Here is a 19842-nt window from a genome sequence, read left to right as displayed (position 1 = left end):
CAGGCTGCCCAGCCCTGGCACAGGCTGCCCAGGGCAGTGGTGGAGTCCCCATCGCTGGGGGGATTTAAAAGCCATGTGGATGTGCCACCTAGAGACCCGTTTTAGTGGTGGCCTTGGCAGTTCTGGGGCAACGGTTGCACTCGATGATCTTAGAGGGCTTTTCCCAACTAAATTATTCCACGACTCTATGATTTTCAGCCAAGGGAGACCGCGCAGGGAGCACCAGGGCTGCTGCTATTTCGCCTTCGGTTTCGGATCGGGAGCTGGCAGGAGCGGGCAGGGACAAGCTACTAGGGCGGGAGGCCCCGAACAATAAAGAAAATAAACAAACTTTGCCCCCCAGGCTGCTGGGGGGCGGCACACGGGAATTCCGGGAGCGAGGGGAAGACCGGGCATCCCCCCCCGCGCTGCCGGTGCCAGCGGGCGGACATCGAAGCGCCAACATCTGGCTCAGCATCTGGCGGACAAATGGAGCGAGAGGAGCTGAAGGGGGCCCGTGAAGCGGTGGGGTCCCCCCACTTGCCCAGGGGTGCTGCACCCACCCCAGGGAGCCCCTGCTGCCCCTCGCGTGGGGCTGGGGCTGTCCAGGGACCCCCGTGGGGAGCAGGAAGGGTAGAGTGGGTTTACACTCCTGGCAAAACCACTCATCCCTTAACGTGGCTTCTCCTTCCCCATCCTCTCACCCCACTGCTGCTTTGCCCATGAGACAGCGCTCGGCCCCAGCCTGGTGAGCCAAACCAACCCGAGCAAGGGAGCCTGGAATAGTCTGTTATTAAACTCGGGGAACTGATGGGAATCCAAGCAAAAGGAAAGCTTGGGTTTCTGCTGCTTTCCTGTGGTTCGCATTTTGGAAAGGCTGCCGGAGGACACACACGTCTCAGGACAGGAGCTGTGGGATGCAGTGTTGGGCACCACGATGCCGTGAAGCATCATCCCCTCAGAGGCTCTGGCAAAGACTGGGAGAGCCCCTGCAGTCACAGCCCCAGCGTGCCACCTCATGATGCCCACCCTTGCAGCTCTCCCTTGGCAAGGGAGGTGCAGCAGCACTGTCCATGCCCCCACCTCCACATACCCATCTCCAGCACCTCCTGCTGCACCCCAGACCTCCCTCCCCACTGTCCCAAGCCTTTCTTGAGCACAGCTTATGCCAAACCACTTCAGGATGTGCTGACTGAAACAAGCTCTTGGGGTAGCACAGCTATTCCCATTTGTGCTGTTACTCCATTTTTAGAGCCAATATCTGAGGATTTCCTGAGCTGTGGAGGGAGCTGGGGTAAATCTCCTGCCAGGCTAGTGGGACAGTGTAAATCCGTTCAATAAAGAGGAGCGATTTCCATGGGGAAGGTCCCAGTGGGAACAATGGGGGGATTTGCCAGAGCAAGGTCTGCCAAACCTCCACCTCACAGCATTGCCACAGTTCGCGCAGGTTTGGCTCTTCCTCAGCACGTGCAGCAATTTGTTCTGGCTAGTGAGGGTGGCTTGTGGCAAGTGCTAATCCCAGCTCTGGGGTTGAGCCCCTCAGGAGGGGTAAGAGGCCCCAGCTCCCAGCCCTCACTCCTCCAGAGACACTGAGTATCCAAAAGCAGCAGCTCTGTGTAATCCCCACACAAAGAGGTGGTCACCGCTAATGGGTTTACCTGCTTAATTCTCCCCAGCCCTTCCTGGCTCTCAGGGTTTTCCCTTCCCCACTGACTCGGTGCTACAGGAAGCTCTGCTTCCCACATTAAGCAGATTGTCTGCAGCAGGACATGCAAATGCATTTATCCCGCTGAATTCCCGAGCTGTTACACCACGGCGTTTCCGGGATATGAATCCTCTGTCACTCACATCCTTCCCTGCCCTATTTCCGGACCTGGGCCACGACACATTTATCACCCAAGGCACAGAGCATCTTCAATCCCCCCTGGCTCCCAAAGTGGTTCCCCTGGGATCATCTGCTGTCACCACCAAATGCCCAGAGGAACCCTGGTGCTCATGGTGACCACCAAAACACCTCCCACCCCATTGCCAGGGCTCACCCCTGCCCAGTACAGCCCCACATCAGGGGGTCCTGGTGGTGGGTACACTTAGGACAAGCTCAAACCACTCCCCACCATCCCAAATTTACTGTTTCGCTGCAGAAATTATCCCAACATGGGTTTCCTCCTTTTGCAGGAGAGGAGTTGGGAAGGAGGGTGGGTGGGCACCCGCACCCACATGTGCCAAAAGAGCCAACTGCCTCAATTAAAAGGGGATTCTAGGCTCAGATCAGCAAACGCTGGCCTAATTCAGGAAGGAAAGGCTCTGTCACAGCCCTGCTGGGCAGGACACTGGGCAGGAAAACCATTTCCAGGCACAGCCATGAAAAGTTACAGCTTGATAACTCAGACTGCAAGGTCTGTGCTCTTTAGAGAACAAGGCCTCGAGCTCAGATCCAAACCCTGCTCTCCAAGGACAGGTCAAGCTTTCCAAAGCAAATCCAAGTGCAACTCAAAGCCATCTGAATCCAATCGCTGCTCACTCGGGCAGATCCCCCTTGTCACCGAGCATGGAAATTCAATATGTGGGAAGAACTTGAAACAAGAAAATGAAATTCTGTTTATTTTCCTAGCAGGAGTCTGGCCTAAACCCTTCACTTTTCAAGAGTCAGTAACTGTTGCTTCCTTTTTTACCCTCCTTTAATTACATTTCTAGGCTAAATGAGAACCAAGATGAAGGCTTGGGGCACTACCACAGCATCTCTGGCGAGATGCACCCTGGCCAAAGGTGCAGTTCCAGAACAAGACACTGCATAATGAGTTATAATTAAAATACTGTTTTACCAATTTTTCTCAGAGTCTGAACAGGTTTTCTCAAACACAAAAAAATCCTATGTTTTTTCTAGCCAAACAACCTGTCTAAGAAAGAGCTTGTGAAGGGCATCTATAAGGAAGGCAGACCCTGCCCTTACCTTGTCTGCCCACATCAACAGTCTGGGAAAATGCACCCAGGCAACTTGAGTTTACCCCATCCAGGTTCCTCCATATGCCATGTGGAGGCAGGGAAGGAGAGATGGAGGGACATGTCACATGGATGAGCTGGGCAGAGCCAGATCCTGATGGCACCCAGCAGGAAGCCCCCAGCTTGGGTTTGGATCACCTCTGCTCCCAGTCTCCTTTCTAGATGGTTCTGAAATTTTAGTCTGTAAAAAAAAGGATGGTGTCAAAGTATCAGGAAGGGAAAAACAACACAACTGCCTCACAGTTGTCATTGCAGATGCCTTTGTGGCTGAAGGAAAAGGCACATGGGCACTGTGCTTCAGCATTAGCTCCAACCACCACCATGAGGAAACCCCTCACCCCACTCACACCTACACTGCTGTGCTGGGTGACTCCAGCTCCTTCATCACTTCAGGATTTAACTTTCCTTGTGCACCATGTAGTTTATATTGTGTTAAGCCCATCTAGACAGCAAACCATTTCCTCCTGCTTAACAGCCCTCCTGTTCCTCCCCATCATCCGCCGCACACCGCTAAGCCCAAACGATTAACGCTGTCTCCACCACGGAGCAAAGAGAGGTCCCACAGCTCTTAAACACCCTGCACTCCCCCAGCCTGCTCTGGACTGGGGTTCTGCAACAGACCTTCTTCCCTCATAACACTTGTGACACAGTAATTTATTCTGTCCCCATAGGATGGGTCCCAGTGTGCACGGCACAGTTTCATGGACCATCCTGCTCCCCCAGCCAGGAGCTGCTCCATCCCGTTATTCCAAACCCTTTGAAGACATCTCTTGTCCTTCCACATCTCACTTTCTTTTTAGTAAAATCCTTTTTCTGGTTGCACTCAATGCTCACTTAGCTCCTGTCCACCTCCAAGGTCCTACTGAACAGTGTTGCTATAGCTCCTGCTCCCCTTGGCTCCAGCCCCACTGCTGCCCACCCCGTCTCCTATCTCCCATCTCGCCTCCCCATGTAACCAACCAGAAATTACACCCCACAGAAGAGTTAAACCAGCCTGGAGAGTTGCTGCTGCCCCACTTTGCTGCCTGAACACCATCCAAAAGCAATTAGGCAGCACAATAACCCCGGTCAGGAGCAGTGAGGTTCTGCAGGGACAGATGACGCGACAGCAGCAGCACCAGCCACCCCATTCTCTCCAGGATTTTTCCTGCAAAGCCATTTCCATTCACAAACATGAATTCAATTTTCTTTCCTCAAGCTTCCAGTGCTGAACCCCCAGCCCAGGCTCCCCCCACCTCACAGTTTGTGCTGCCTGGCCCCATCCCCACACAGTTGTTGTCCCCCCACGGCACAGGAACCTCAAGCAGCCCTGGAAAGCCAACACAAACTGCCACTGGGACGCCACCCATTATGCTGACAAATCTGCAAATAAGTAAGTGCTGAAAAGAAGAAGAAAAGAATAAATAAAAGGACATGGAGGAAGGAATCTGCTTGGGGAACAACTCCATCTGGGCTTGGCACAGAGTCACACTCACTGCATCACTGCTAAAGGGACGATGGGTCCTGGCCAGCGACAGAGCTTCTGGCTCTGACCCCTCAGGGATTCAGCCAGTTCAAACTCTGAGGGTGCAGGAATTCTCTGCTGAAATGGGGGCCACACAGCCAGGGATTCCTGAAAAAATAAAGTAGGTGTGTGTTTCCCTTGCTTCCCTGCCCCAGACAGGCTGGGCAGTGTCCTCGGCATCATGAGCCGGGCGGCTGCGATCATCATCACCTCAGGTCTCTGTCCCATGAATTCATCACTTCCTGGCAGTGTTTTATTTATCTCATGTGTTTATTTTCTATATGGTTCGTCCTAAAATATGGCAGTTTGGACTTTCTAGGCTTTCCTGTCCCACTGGGATAAACCCAACATGTGGGATGACACGGGAGATGGAATCAGCCAGTGCTGCTATTATTGTGCTCTGTCTTCTGCCAGCTCCACAGAGGCTTTGTGGGCTTTGGAGGGTTTTTTTGTTTCTCAGCTTTTTTTTTCCCTTTTTTTTTTAACTGAACTGGTGCTTTTAACACTTGATAGCTTTAATCTTTGCAAAAGTTAGAAATAGAAAAAAAAACCTGCTGAGATCTACTTTTCCAGGTTTTCACGAAAATAAGAGAATCTCTTTGGTGGGTTTTCTTTATGGGTGACTGCTGGGATGTGCCAATGTAGCAGTGACTGCAGCCCCTGTGCTTCCCCACCTCACCATCTCACCAGGACCTTAATTCTGTGCATTTTGGGACAGAGCATCTCTGTGATGACAGCAGGATGTTCAGCCCTGGCTGAAGCAGTGCCATGACCATCCCCCAACCCAGTGATCAAAAATAAGAATTAAAAGAAAAAAAAACACCTCTTTGAAATCAGTTTTAAGTAAACAAAAAATTGATCTCACAAGCTCGGTAACCACAAGCATAAATTTGGGTTTGGCTGGGCTTTGTGTTTTGCTTGGGTTCTTCTGCATCACATATGAAGTCTATTTTAGGATGATTTGCTCAAGCAGTTCAGCACATCATCAGGGCCAACACGCACTCAGCAGTCACTCAGGAGCCACTGCTGTCCCCATGGCCACCAGCTGCCCCAGAGCAGCGAGAGGCAGAGCTGGTCTGGAGGGCAAACAAAATCCCTTTATTCCTTGGGCTCCTACTACCATGGGCAAGCTCTGGCATGAGTTTTCCCACTCATCTGGCCTCTTCTCCTGCCACTGGACACGTTCTTGTCTACACTGAGCCTGCTGCCTGTTTTTATCCACAGCCAAACAACCTGGAAGGAGTCCCTGAATGCCTGTCCTTGCCCCAGGACAGGCAGCCGTGGCAGCTGTCACCTCCCCAGGTGAGGGACAGAGGCGCAGCTCACCCAGGCATCTCCACATTCCCATAGCTCCAGCCATGCAAGCTCAGCTGAAGCAGGAGGGAAACCAGAGCGTGCCAGAGCCCCGTCTGAGGAGTGTCAGGAGAATTACAAAGCTGCACAGAACATCTCACCACTGCACTTTCCGGAGAGATAAGGACCCGGGGGTGGCGTTCCTTGGCCGGAGACTGAGAGTTCCTGTGCTCCCAGCCAGAGGGAAAGCAAGGAACCGCTGACAGCCTGAACACTCCTCTGCTTCCCAGCCCTGCCATCAGCTCCAACAGCAGCTACTGTCTGCCCCGAGTTACCTCGGCGCTCACAGAACATACTCCTATGGTCAAAAGTAACTCCTTCCCTACCTCCTGGTGAAGTTGAGACTGCTGGAACAAGGAGGCAGAGTCATTCACTCATCCTCACAGGAGAGAGATCAGTCCTGGCTGGGAGTAGGACCCTCAGGGCAAGGGGAGCAGCACCAGTGCTCTGAGCTTTGCAGGGCTGGGGGCAGTGCTGCATGGAGCCTGCTGGAGAAGCATGAGTCAGGCACAGAACTGTGCAAGCTCCTGTGAAATAGAAGTATTAATTGCTAGGGCTGACACCTCACTGATGAGGCTGAAGGCCACACACAGCTGGGGTTTACCTACCCTGAAAGAAATTACCTAACCAAATTCATGCCCATAAAACACTGACGGCTCATCCCCACATCCTCAGCGTTCAAAGAATGACTGTTGTCATCTTTCGAAACTCTCTGATTAAAAAATATATCTAACTGGCATGACTGTAGGTTGCCTTCATTTATTCATTCACCACGAGTGAATTATTCAGTTTTCCAGAATCCCAGTGCAGAAACCCTCCCCACTGAGATGGACAGGACGTGCTCTTAGTGGTTTAGCAGCTGTGCATCCTGTGTGTCCTTCGTGACAGCCACGAGTCCCAGTGCAGCACTGTCAGACTGCACTAAATACATCTGCACTTTTGTAGTAACTTCAATATAAATATATATTTATATCGAGTCCAAGAGCTGGACTCAATGATCCTTGTGGGTCCCTTCCAACTCAGGATATACCATGATTCCCTGATATAAATATATTTGTCATACATTCAGGAAGGCTGACTTTTCAAAGTCTTGCAGGTCTTGGAACAAGGAACAATTATAATCAGGAAGTGAGCAGTGAGACATCTCCCATCTTTTTATGGAATAAAAGTTCCATTTCTATCACTATAGGGATAGATCTGACATTAAACTCAAGCTACCTGGATACAGGAAAAAAAAGAAGTCAGGATCCCAAAAAGTAAATTCCATACTATTGCTATCAGATTTTAACATTTCAAGACAGATAGAAAAAGCATTTCTCCCCTATAACATGAAATTATCTGGAATTTCTGTGGAAAACTGCAGAAAACAGCCTGGCCTGCTGAAGCACACGGAGAAGAGCACATGGAGACACCAGGACCATGGCAGCACCTCACTCACCAAAGGATAGTTCCAGCACAAGTGTGAGCACCACCTTGCACAGAACCTGGGTCTCTTTCTCACACAGCAGCAACTCCAACTTCTGTCTGTTCTTTGCACATCCCTGGATGGAAAGAATAATTCAAATTAGCCATTAGCTGAGATTATTGGGAATTAGTGAGGTTCTGCTCCTTGCTGCTGGAGCATAAAACCTGCCATAGTTGTCTGAGGAAGACTGAGAGTGGCCTAGGAGGTTTCTTAAGATAAATTTATATCTAGATGTTTAACTTTTTAATGAATTTTTTTGCTTTTGCCAATTTTATTCAAATCTGATAGATCTTAGTCTCTAAACCAGCAGCATCTGCACTGCTGTGGAAGAGCAGCATCTCCAAGAGCAGATGCAGGGGGACACAAGGGACAAACCTCTCGTTCCCAGGGTTTACCCTCTCTGTTTCCAGACCATAGCAAGCCAGCACAGCAGACTGAAATTATTTACTCCACAGCACAGGAGCCTTAACCACCTGCGGCAAGCGGAAAATGACAATGACAGGGAGAAAAGGCAAATTTTATTGTGTCTGGAGAACTGCAGCTCCGTGAAGCTGAAGTATTTAAATAGACAAGAATCTTTTGTTCAGGAAACTGAGCACTAATAATAACATTTCCTCCCGCAAAGCAGGCTTCTTCCCAGCTGCTTTCCACGGTCTCTGCCTCCTCCTGTTCTCCTGGCACTGTCCCAGACCTTATCACCCCCCTTTCCCCTCTCAGGCTACGGAACACCCCATGGTTTTCCAGGCTGCCTTCACTCCAGCTTTCCCTCCTCCACCAAACATCCAGATTTTCTATTTGATTCCCTGCTCTTTTTCCTCCAAGCTGTCTCAGCAAACACCAAAAAGAGAAAGCTCTGGTGCCCCGTGACATGGCTCCCCCTGGCCCCACAACCTTACTGGAAGAGTCTGGTCCTGCTCATACAGACGTCGCACTTGGAGGACACAGGACACCAGAGCAGGCTCATTCCAGAGTCACCACCAGCATCTTTTGCCAAATGCCCATAGCTTCACAAAGCTCAGGAAGAGTTTTAAGAGGGATGAAGGAAGACATAGATTGATGTCCCATCACCCCATCAACTTTCCAAACCCTGACCAGAGCATGGAGGTGTTCCGGTTATCCAGCTGGAAATTATTTCATTATTAATTATTTAATTACTTATTCATTTTCTATGGACAAGCTTCCCAAGTCAGCCCTAAAATAAAAAACCACCCCAGGACACCAGTCCTGTACATGGGTGTTGAGATCCACTGCTGTGGGAGCAGAAAGGCTCTTGGTGTAGCCAGATACCCCATCAAGGGAGGACGGGGAATTTCCTGGAGCAAAGACCAAGCCTTAATTTGTTCCTGCCAGCACAAAACAATGCACTGAAGGAGACAGCAGTCATTGTCTGGGAGAGCAAAGCTGTGGTTCCCGTCTTCCCCACCGGAATAACATCCCTGTCCCCACAGCTGGCAGGTTACGCATCAGCAGTGGTCCCAGGAGCTGAGGGCTGGGAAAGGACATCCCATGGGAAAGGACAAGCCAGTGCTGGCCTTGCAGCCCTTGCTGGGGCAAAATAAACTGAAGAAAGAGATTGAGCAGTCAGAAACCCGGTCTTTCAGAAATCAAGTCCTACCTGGAGGAAATGTAGGGCTGAAGGAGCCGCATCTGGGGTGGAAATGAAAGGGGTTAGAGCAGGGGGTTGTGGCTGCTTGGAGATCACAGTTCAAATCCTTCAATATCCTGCTGCTGTCGGGGGACCAGAGGGTCTCAGCAGAACCACAGCTTTCTGAGGTGACAAATTTGAATACCAAAGTGCTGGCTATTCAAAGAGGAATAGAAAAATGAGCAAAAATAAGTGAGTTTAAGGAAAAGGTATCTTGTTTCAATCTTAAAGAAGCTGAAGAGGCAGGACAATTCTTATCCATACCCCAACATATTTACTGTAATTAATTTAAGAAAGAAAATTCACAGATGGAAAAAATATCATTCAGTCAAGACTAAAGTGTCCTGACAGTGTTCGTGCAAAACGTTCACTGGTTCTACTAAAATAAATTAGATTTAATGTTGGTTTGATCTTCTGAGTTCAGCAGGGCCACAGTCCTGATCTGCACCCTCAAACCAGCTTTGGAGCAGAGGATGGGTGTGGAGTCAGGAAAGCTGCAAGATATTAATGAATATATAAAAATTAGGGCACAGATTTCCATACACAAAACCCTAAAGAAATTGAATCCCAAACACCAGTTTTAATTAAAGAGTAGCTTATTATAAATAAGAATATTAAAAAAATCCCAGGAAGTAATATGTAATTATTCATCTACAGAGCTGATGACTCAGATTATTCTATTGATTTGAAATACAGTGTCCAAATGCATTTTACATATACATTAAACTTGTTAGTTTAATAAATATGTGGAGGGAACATGGAAATGTGCGTCTGCTTTTAGAAACAAGTGGCTAAATCCCTGATCCATTCATCTGCATGAGAAAAGTGAAGCAAAGGCTTCACTCCTTTTATTTTATTCTTAAGCAAGTAATGATTTAGAAAATGTACATTATCATCAACACTGTAATCACCGTCCCGAGCCTATAATCCCACGAAGGAAGCCTGCACTGCACATAAACTAAGTCTACTGGGGGTTGTTGAAGCTTAAGTTCCTTAAGAATTATTTTTAAGTTCCTCTCCATCAAGGATATTATAAGTAATGAGAGCAGCTGCAATTGTGGCTTTTTAGAAAGTGTTCTCCCAGCTTGTTCTAAAAAGGCTGTTTTAAAGGTCGTGCTGCTGAGCCTGTGGTGCAGTGCCTGGGCTGGCTGGTATAAAGTAACTGCATTTTAGTTGGCATCTGGCTGAGCCTATATTTTCATTTGTAAAAATTGAAAAATTCTTGGAAGAACTCCACAGCCTACCAAAAAAAAAAATGTTCTTCTTGAAAACTAGTTACAAGTTAATGATAATTCCACTTTGGGCAGGAAGGAAGGGTTTAGGCTGGACGTCCCCGGGTGAGTCGGGAGGATGTTAAACCACAGCCCTGCTCTGCTGCTCGGGTCCCATTCACAGCCCAGGCTCCTGCTCAACGGGACAAAACACCCCATTGCCAGGAGATTCATTAAACATCTTCCACAGAACCAAATTACTTCTATGAGCACTAAGTAATTCTGAATATGTGAAAGCTTTCTGAATGGAGTTCAAATCCAGCTTTTCCTTTGATACGTCCCTAGAAGGAACCTCAAATATTAAATCCTGAGAAATGTAGCTGAGACCACGTAAAAGCTGAGACATCCTCGATACATACAATGGGATCCCTTATGCTGGAGATACAGTGAAACATTCATAGACGTCACAGTAAAACTCAAATTCTGATTTATCCCCACATTTAGCTACAGTCAGGGTACAATTCCAGTTAGAGTGTCCATTTGCCTAAAATATATATTTTTAACTACCTTAAGGGGCCTTGGAGCTGTCCTGTGTTGGGAAAAGAACAGGTCATTATTTGGAAGGACCTGCTGTAACTTCCACACGAGAAATAGGCTGGGGCACTGGAAATAACCAAAATGGAGCTGTACAAGCGCTGAGGCAGATACACAACCTCTCCTCTGCACTGAAGGAAAAACCTGCTGTGCTATTCATTTCTTTTCAATAAATGTCCATATTTAAGATGGCTAATGTGAATTGGCATAGGTATAGAATCCTAGAATTCAGCTTTGCCTCTTTCTTCACTGGCATAAATCATAGAATCATATAGAATCATGGAATAATTAAGTCTGGAAAAGACCTGTACAATCAAGCCCAACCATCAACCCAGTACCACCACCATGCACACGATGTCCTCAAGTACCACTACCCCATGTTTTTTGAGTACTTCAAGGGATGGTGACTCCACCACGCCTCTGGACAGCCTGTTCCAATGCTTGACAAACCCTTGCATGAAGAAATTTTTCCTAATGTCCAATCTAAACCTTATGGTGCAACTTGAGGCCATTTCATCTCATCCTGAGGGATGCATGGGAAGGGATAGGATTTTTGTAGCTCCATAGCTTTACCGGGATTCATGTACCTTATAGAAATAGAGAAAGAGCTCATGAGAGAGAAAGTCTCAGCCAAGCAAATCTGGAGAACAGCACAGCGCAGCGCCTCACCCAGCTCCTGCCCTGCACATCCCAGAGCTGGGTTCTGGTTCCAGTCACCCTCACAAACTGGGGTACCTGAGGGATCACCACTGTGGAAGAGGGAAATGAAAATGAGATAGACGTGTCCTGCTAATTCCTTTGCCAACAGCCCACATAAGCTGGGATGTGGTGCACATAAAAAAAGCAACTGTCCCTCGTCCCCTGCAGGGCTCCGGAGCTGCACGATGTCCCATACTCATAAATGTTTCATTGCACTTCTGGAAAACAGACGTTGCTTTTGAGCAGTCTATGAAACAATATTGTAAACAGCTCAACCATTCTCCCCTCTGGTCTTGGCAGAGCCAAGAACAATGTGCATTCAGGGATGAAAACCCTCTGCCTTGGGCATCCCAACCCAGGGATGCTCAGTGTTGCCTTCCCACCACGCCAGGGAGAGGTGATGGGGCTGGATGGAGGGTCACAGGATAAGATGGGCAAGGCAAGGGAGAGGGCTTAACGTGAGCGAAACCACAGTTGATAGGGATTGCAGGATTTAAGCTGGAGCCAGTGAACACACTGGGCTGGATGCACCCGCCTGAAAAACAAAACAAAAAATCCAATAAAATGGGCAGATGGTCCTGGAGACATGGGGGGAAGGGGGACTGGAAACAAGGAAACCAGATATTAAAAAATGTAAATGAGAGGGAAATTATAAAAAGCATAAAGCTCCTGTCCCTGAGGGAACAGCTGTGTATGCTAATCCCTCCTGGGCTGCTCCTTTTGGATCTCCCTTCCTTCCTTCCTCCGTCCCTCTCTAATAGCTCCCTTGTTCCTGCTGGACAAAACCGGCCCTTTGTGGCTGCTCTCAGAACAACATTAAAAACAGGAATAGGGAAATTGTAAACAGGAGGCTTTTGGCCTACAGGCCAAGGCACACACCGGCCTCTGAGGTCTACTTCATGCTAAGCAAAGAAACAGATCTTTGTTGCTAAAGGGATTAGGGCTGCGGGATTTCGGAGGCTCGGCGGAGGCATTCAGCTGGCCTGAAGTGGGGGCTTTGTAAAGAGATACCTCCATTATGGCCCCGCCAGCGGAAATGGCTCGCGCTCTTTATGCAATCGGGGTAATGCGATATTGTTGGGCGGCTGAAGGGCTCTGGTGAAGCCTGGCCCTATCTGCTCAATGGCAAATTCTTTCCCTGCTAAATAGATGGTGGGTAATTACCTTTACTGGTGGGGGGGGGAGGGAACCGTCCATCTTTAACCCTTAGGTGCTTTAATAAGAGCCATCCCAGCGAGATGCCACGGGGTTCGCCAGAGTCTGTGCCCATGGTGAGCTTCTAGATGAGTTTCTACCACCTGCAACAGCTTTATCTCAAATTCCTCATCAAGCAAATAAGCACATGCCATAAAATATCCATCACCTGTGTTACTCCTAGGCTCCCTGAGCCCATCTTGGCTCTTGGGGTGCTGATAGCCCATGCTGCAAACCCCAGCACAGCCCTCAACTAGGACCATCCACCACATCATGTCTTCCCACGCCGCTGTGGAGCTGCCCAGGTTTAGTGACTCAAAATACTCTGTGAGGTTTGTGGTTAGGGTTTTGGCTGGGGGTGGCTTTTTTTTCTTTTTTTTTTTGGTCTTAGAAATAATCAACTAACTCCTTCCTGATGAGCAATAACCTATATTCAGGTTTGCATTAAGATTATCCCTTGATTACACACAGCCCACACCACCTCTATGTAAGTATTATGGAGTTTTCCATGGTTAACTTCTAATTAGATTCCCCAGCTGAGCACAAGAACTGTGGGATGATAGGCAAGCCCACAAACAGCACAGTACCACCAGCCCCTGCACTTCCAGTGGGAATCTCTCCTGGAAAAGAAAGCAGGCAACACCGAGCCTGCCCACAGCCAAACCACCTCCATCACCATGAACATGCACTGCCTTCACAGTTGTAGGGCATGGGACATCCAGAGATACACACTTCTCTTAGTGATAACTTAAGATTACTCATTCATTTACCCCAAAATCAAGCGCGTTTGCGACTGGAAGAGGTGGCTCTGACCTGGAAAAAGAATACAAGTCTGCTGCAACATCTGGAGAGGAGAATAAATATGAAATAATTTGCATCTGGGGCCATTGGACGTGAAGTTCTGCTCAGGCTGTACCAGCGTTGCTGATGACCAGCTGCTGTCTGTCACCTCTGCCCATCACTCCTCTGCCATCCAGCCCTGCAGCTGGGGAGTCCCGAGGCCATACAGGGAGAGGGAGGGGAAGAGCTGGATTCGATGGCACCATTCTAAGCCATTCCAATTTTTTAACAACACAAACTGGTCATACTGGAATGAAGTTCACTAGAATCCATTCATTTGAAGTTTATAAGTTGGCCTAATAATAAAAGACAACTACCATACAATCCGTTTTTTTGTGGTTGTTTTTTTTTGTCAGGCACTGCCTAAATCCCAGCCTTCTCCTTTTTGGCCCTAGTTTCAGACTCTCTTCCCAGGAAAATGTTTGTAAAAATAATTTGCTATAATTAGAAAAATGTTTCATTGAAAATTCATTGCTGGAAGCCTGTCCTGCCAGTCGGAGTTAGGCAGGCTCCAAGACACCTCTTTCTGTGACATGATCCTGCTGAACTGACAACCAAAGTGACGCCCATGTTTATTTTACAAGAGCTGGGCTTTGAGTTCCAGATCCCAGAATCAAAGCATTATGAGTGGGTTGCTACAACTATTAAAAATATCAGTTGACTCCAGTCCCTGCACCGTGAGAGTCCTGACTCCCAACAAGAATGAGAATAACAGGAACGGGATATGGATTAGTTTGACGGTGTCTCGTTTGACGGTGCCTCTGCTCAGGTGTAGCAGAGCTGCTGACAACTCTTGCTGTACCTGCTTCTAGGACACTCAGTATTTGGCCTCCAGAAACACCAACCTGCACACACACAGCCTCTGCCCCCTGTGCTGTGTAATCTGGGAGCCACCATCCCTCGGGAGAAGGGGGACCATCGTGGCAAGGGCCAAACAAATTTGGATAATGTGACCAAGACCAAATGATGCCTGAGGTTTTGGCATTCCAGTGCTCCTAGTGAGGAGCTTTGTTATGCCATGCTCTACCCAGGGGTTACCATAAAGGCTCCCCACAACTGAAAACCAGCAATTCGAGCCAGGGATCAGCGCTCCCTTTGCCAGTCCCCTCTCCACCCCTCTGCACCGGTGTGGAACCCTCCAGATACAGCATCCCACACACACCACTGCAGCACAAATCCCACTGCTCTCCCCATCCCAGAGCTTTGCTCCTGGAAAAGAAAAGCACAGTCATGTTTGTTAAAAAAGGAGATGGCATGAAAAGGCAATCCCTGATCACATCCCTCCGACCTGGGTTTCTGAGCTTCTAATATCCCTCCATGTCTGGGACTTTCCAAACCCAGCAGAGCAGGCTGGGGGCTGATGAATGGTAACACTCTGACCAATTACAAAGTAATTAAAAGTCCCACCGAGAAAGCTTTGCATATGGACTTTAATTATTATACCACAGTCCTGCCAGAAAAACACAAAAGAGGATCTCAGGCGGCTTGGAGGATGCATATGGCTTGTGTAGGTGGAGAGACCTAAGAGACTGTTACTTTGGGTAGGAAGTGGATTTTCCCTCTCCTATAATCTTGTTAAATTACCCTGGTTTTAAATCAATGATTTATATCTCCCTCTTCGAATCCAGAGGGGAAAAAAAAAACCCAAACCCTCTCTAAACAGCCAGTGTGTGACAAGCAATACATTTTCACTTTCATTTACCCTCACACTGCAAAGTTCACTCAGTGAACCAGAAGTGTTATAGGAAAATACTGGGAAGGACTGGTTAAAAAGAAAACCTTGGCTGAAATGAGATGGAAAACAGATTTCCCAGGTTAGGTAAGTATCAGAAAATAATACATAATGTTAGACATCCAAAAAGGGAAGTAGGAAAATATTTAAAAATTTGCATAACCATTTGCAACCTAAGAAAATAACAGAAAAACAGTTTCATTAGGAAAGGACATTTCAAACAGGAGGCAGTGCTGGATCTTCCTGGGAAATGGCCATACCCTGTGTCCAGCATTGACTTTTTGTGTCTGTGTAACTGACTGAGGACTCCCAAACAGATTTTCATTTGCCATTTGGGTTTCAGGGAGTCTTCCTCCCTGCTACACCCATTCACATCTGTGTACGTCTGGAAACTTCCAGGGGGAATCATCTCGTAGCAACACTCACAATAATAAAATAGACTCGGCACAGATCTGGGACCGAGGCCATGCTGCAGCCCACCTGCAACAGGAGCACTCCGAGTCTATCCAATTAACATCTCATCAACCCTCTGGTTTTGTGAAAGCCCCACTGAGCTGCCATTGAGCACCAAAGCCTTTGTCACTTGAAAGCCAACCATGCCCTAGGCTGCATCAAAAGAAGGGTGGACAGCAGGTCTAGGGAGGTGATTCCTCTCTCTATTCTACTCTTGTGAGACTCCACCTGGAGCACTGCATCCAGCTCTGGGGCCCTCAGCACAGGAAGGATGTGGACCTGCTGGAGCGAGTCCAGAGGAGGCCATGGAGATGCTCCAAGGGCTACTGCTCCGAGAGCTCTGCCCTACAACCCAAATGCCCCATGTAAGGTATCACCAGCAGTGACAGCAGAGAGGAACTGCATGTCCCAGAGCCAGGAGGAAGCACTGACATCACCCATAGACGTCTTTAGCTCTGCTGACTCACTGCTCTTCCCCCCAGCAGGAACAACATCCAAGCACCGGGAGCATTCCCACAGCAGCCTGTGTCACCGCTGCTGGAGCCGTGGCTGAGCAAGACGTAGGGGAACACAAAAAAGCCCCTTTCTATTTCTGGACCCTGGGTGAGGTGGATGGGTGGAAATCACCAGGCTCCCAGTTCCCGTGGGAAGCCATTAATAACCTCCTAAACACTGCCACATCCTTTAACAATCGTGCTATTATGGGATGCTGAGAGAGCAGCCATGGGGTTGGTAAGCCCATGGGGCTCCTTCCCCCGCGCTGCCCACCAGGCACTGCCAGGACGGTCCCACCGTGCCCCAGCCCTGGCACAGCACAAGATGTGACTTTGTGTGCCTGTCCCCACTGCTGACGGCGTGTTTGGAAAGGAAATCCCCCCACGTGGCCTGGAGGACCGCGAGGGAAATAAAGCCATCTGTTCATTGAGACAGACCTGCTTCAAACCAATTAATATAAAGAGCTTATATTAAAGGGTCTCGCTTCGATGCAAATCCCCTCTTGTAAACAAACCTTACAGGTCCCAGCTCCAGTCTCCAAGGCAAGTCTCAATCTGATTAGTTACTCCACATGCCTTAAATTCCCCCTTACCAATGAATAAAACTATCTTCTTGCAGACATATATTAAACACTTACTGAATTTCACCTTGAGGTGTCCTTTTCAGTGCTATTTAGTGAAACTGGGACCTCTCTGGGTGAAAAACAAGCAAATTAATTTGTTTTCTTGGCAGTAGTTGTCCTCCAGACCACCACCCACACAGCACAGCACACACAGAGTTCTATCTCCCCTATATGCACCACTGTGGACTATTTTTGGATGCCTGCCTAAGGCAGAGCACACAGGGCAAGGTGTGCAGTTCAGTATATTAAAAACAAGAGAATGAATTAATGAGAAGGGAATTCAGCAACAGTTTTCTGCCATTCTCCAAGCAGCAGCCCTGGAAAGCACCTGTGGGAAAAGCACTTTCTGTAGGTGAGCTTACCTGGGCAGGATGAGGACTGAGTGTTGCTGCAGGAACACACACATGTTGGCTCCATGGACTCTGGAAAAGCAATGGGATGAGTAAACAATCACTCCTATGGAGGAATTGCATTTGCTGGCTGATGGTTGTAAACATGGTGAGCACAAAACCGGATCCACAGGCTGCTCCTCCACAGCTCACAGAATGCTGAGGAAACTCTCCACAGCTCCTTTGAGCAGCAGCCTTCCATCCTTCCACAAAGACCCATTTTTTTTTCTCAGATATTTCTGAGACAAATGTCTTCTCAGTCTTTCCATTTAAATACACAAGCCTGAAAGTTCCCAAACCTGTAACACAAACTGGCAAAGCCATTTAGCAATGTACATCCCTGCCCTTTCCAGCTTCAGCCCTGCCCTGCCCCACTCTGCTCCCCACAGCAGGGACGTGGTTCCAGCTCAGTGGGCACGTGCCCAGCAGCAAAGAGAGTTTGATCCTGGGTCAAGACCATCCTGATTTTTTTCTCTTGGCTCATATATCACTTTTTTCCTAATATGTTTAAAAACAGACACAGAGAAGCAGAAAATGACAAAATTATGAGAGCTAACTGAATATTAAGAAGCATATACCTCAATTATTTGCATTTCTTTCCTGCCTTCATAAGTAAAGCTGAGTCTCTAGATGGTCTCTGGGGTGTTGACACAGAGGTTTTGCTTCTCTTCTCTTGCTTCAAGTCAGATTCCCTTCACTTAGGAGAAGTCCCTTTTCCCAAACAGTAACGGAAATTTCCCAAACACGTACAAAATAATGGTCCTGCAGTGGAAGACAGGAAGAGAGGAGAGTGAGGTGCATTCCTGGGGAAAAAAAGAAAAAGCTTTTCATTAAAGGTGAACCCTGCTGTCAGCTCCAGGACTTCCAGCCGGTACAGAACAAGGATCTCTCCCTCGTCCTGGAGGCAGCAGAACAGGAAGTTTTGGTCTTACAAAAAAATGAATGAAACAGTGACATTGTGGGTGCCCTGTACTGAGCTGCCCTGAAACTGCTGCATCAGGGAGTCTGATGGCAAGAGAGGAGCTGGTGCTGGGAACACTTGTGAATTTGGCATTGAAAGTGTTACAGAAAATGTGCCATAAAGTTCCTCTGAGGCTTTAATTTCCCTCCCCCCCATCTTCCTTTGATTTTGATCCCCTCCTTCCCTCGTGTCCTTTGAACTTTTAAAAAGGCACTTTGAAGAGATGTCATAAAGCAGTGGGTTTATTCAGGATCTCCTCTTTGATGCTCCTGCTGCCGCGTGTGAAGTGTGGCCCTGCAGGATGTGGAGCCAGAGGAGCCCAAAGCCGAGATGGAAAGGAAAGGGCAGAAAAGTGAAAGTGTGGACACAGCGTTCTGTAACAGCTCATGGACACAGGTACAACCCCACGTGTGCTTCTGGGCTACAGGGACCTGGTGTGGTTACACTCATCGTGCTCCTCTGAGCTCACTGTGGGCTGGCAGACTCAAGGGGGAAGTGATGGGAATGAAGGAGAGAGGTAGCTGGCTTGGAATCCATCATCCCAAAGGCCATCCTGATCTCACTGCAAGGTTACAGATATATGACAGTTACACACACACGTGTGATATCCCCACGGGAACAGCCACGTCCATGTCACGCAGAGCTGCCACCCAACACCCAGGGATCAGCCCAGCAGCTCCAGGACTCGGTGCTGGAATCACCCAGCAGCCTTTCCCACCTCCAGCTGTTCCAGTCATAAAAGGCTCTGCTGTCAAACATGCCAAATGTTGTTAAATAATCAAAAAAGTATTAAATAATCCTGTGCACGCATACTACACAATCACCAAGAACAGGCATTCAGCTTCCAAGCCCATCCCATTGGAAGACAATGATGCTGCCCAAGCAGAAGGAAGTGGCTGCAGAGCTCAGCACTAGCTCTTCAGACCCAAGGAAAGTGCATATTCCAAAGCCCCCTTTCCATACTGGAATATATAGAAAGCTCAGACTCACAGAATCATCAGGGTAGGAAAAGCCCTCTAAAGTCATTGAATCCAGCCTCACTGCAGCCCAGGTTCAGGCTGGGTGACTTTTTTCTCCTCCTGAATGTCTTTCTGAACTAAAATTGGACATTTCCATGGCAAAGTTGGTTTTGCAGCACAGGCCTTCATGGCACAACGCCACCAGTTGGAGCCTCTCAACTTCATTTAACCTTTGCATAGGGAATTGCATTAACTCATCCAAGAGAACCTCTCAGCAAGGGAGAAACAGATGTTCAGTCATTAGATAAGCTACAAGCAAGTCCATGGCTTTTATCAGCAAGGACGTGGGTTTGGGGTCAGTTTTGTAATTTTTAGTGGTTGACCAGTGGTATGAATTATTCAGAAATAAGTAAAAATTATCCTGAAAATTTCTTGAGGGTCTTTTGAAAGGATATTTTTCCTCAGTTGCTCCTTTTTACCTGCAATATCAATTTCTATTCTTTTTTTCAAATTACAGCCAAGTATCTTCTCCTGAGACTGAATGCAGATGCAGCTGGAATAGGAAATTTTAACTTGCTTCCAACCTGGGAATTTTGCACTTTAAACTCGAGATAAGGAGAGAACTTTATTTTAAAGACACATGTACCCAAACAAAAGACAATTATACTTCCAGAGAGGTCACCCCACAGTGCTCCTGAGAAACAAGTACTGCAGAAAATAGCAAAATGTAAAGGCCTAAGCAATTCT

Source organism: Manacus vitellinus, unplaced genomic scaffold (assembly GCF_001715985.3).
Source record: "Manacus vitellinus isolate BGI_N305 unplaced genomic scaffold, ASM171598v3 scaffold_25_pilon, whole genome shotgun sequence".
Lineage (NCBI taxonomy): Eukaryota > Metazoa > Chordata > Aves > Passeriformes > Pipridae > Manacus > Manacus vitellinus.
Note: the sequence above shows the minus strand (reverse complement) of the source record.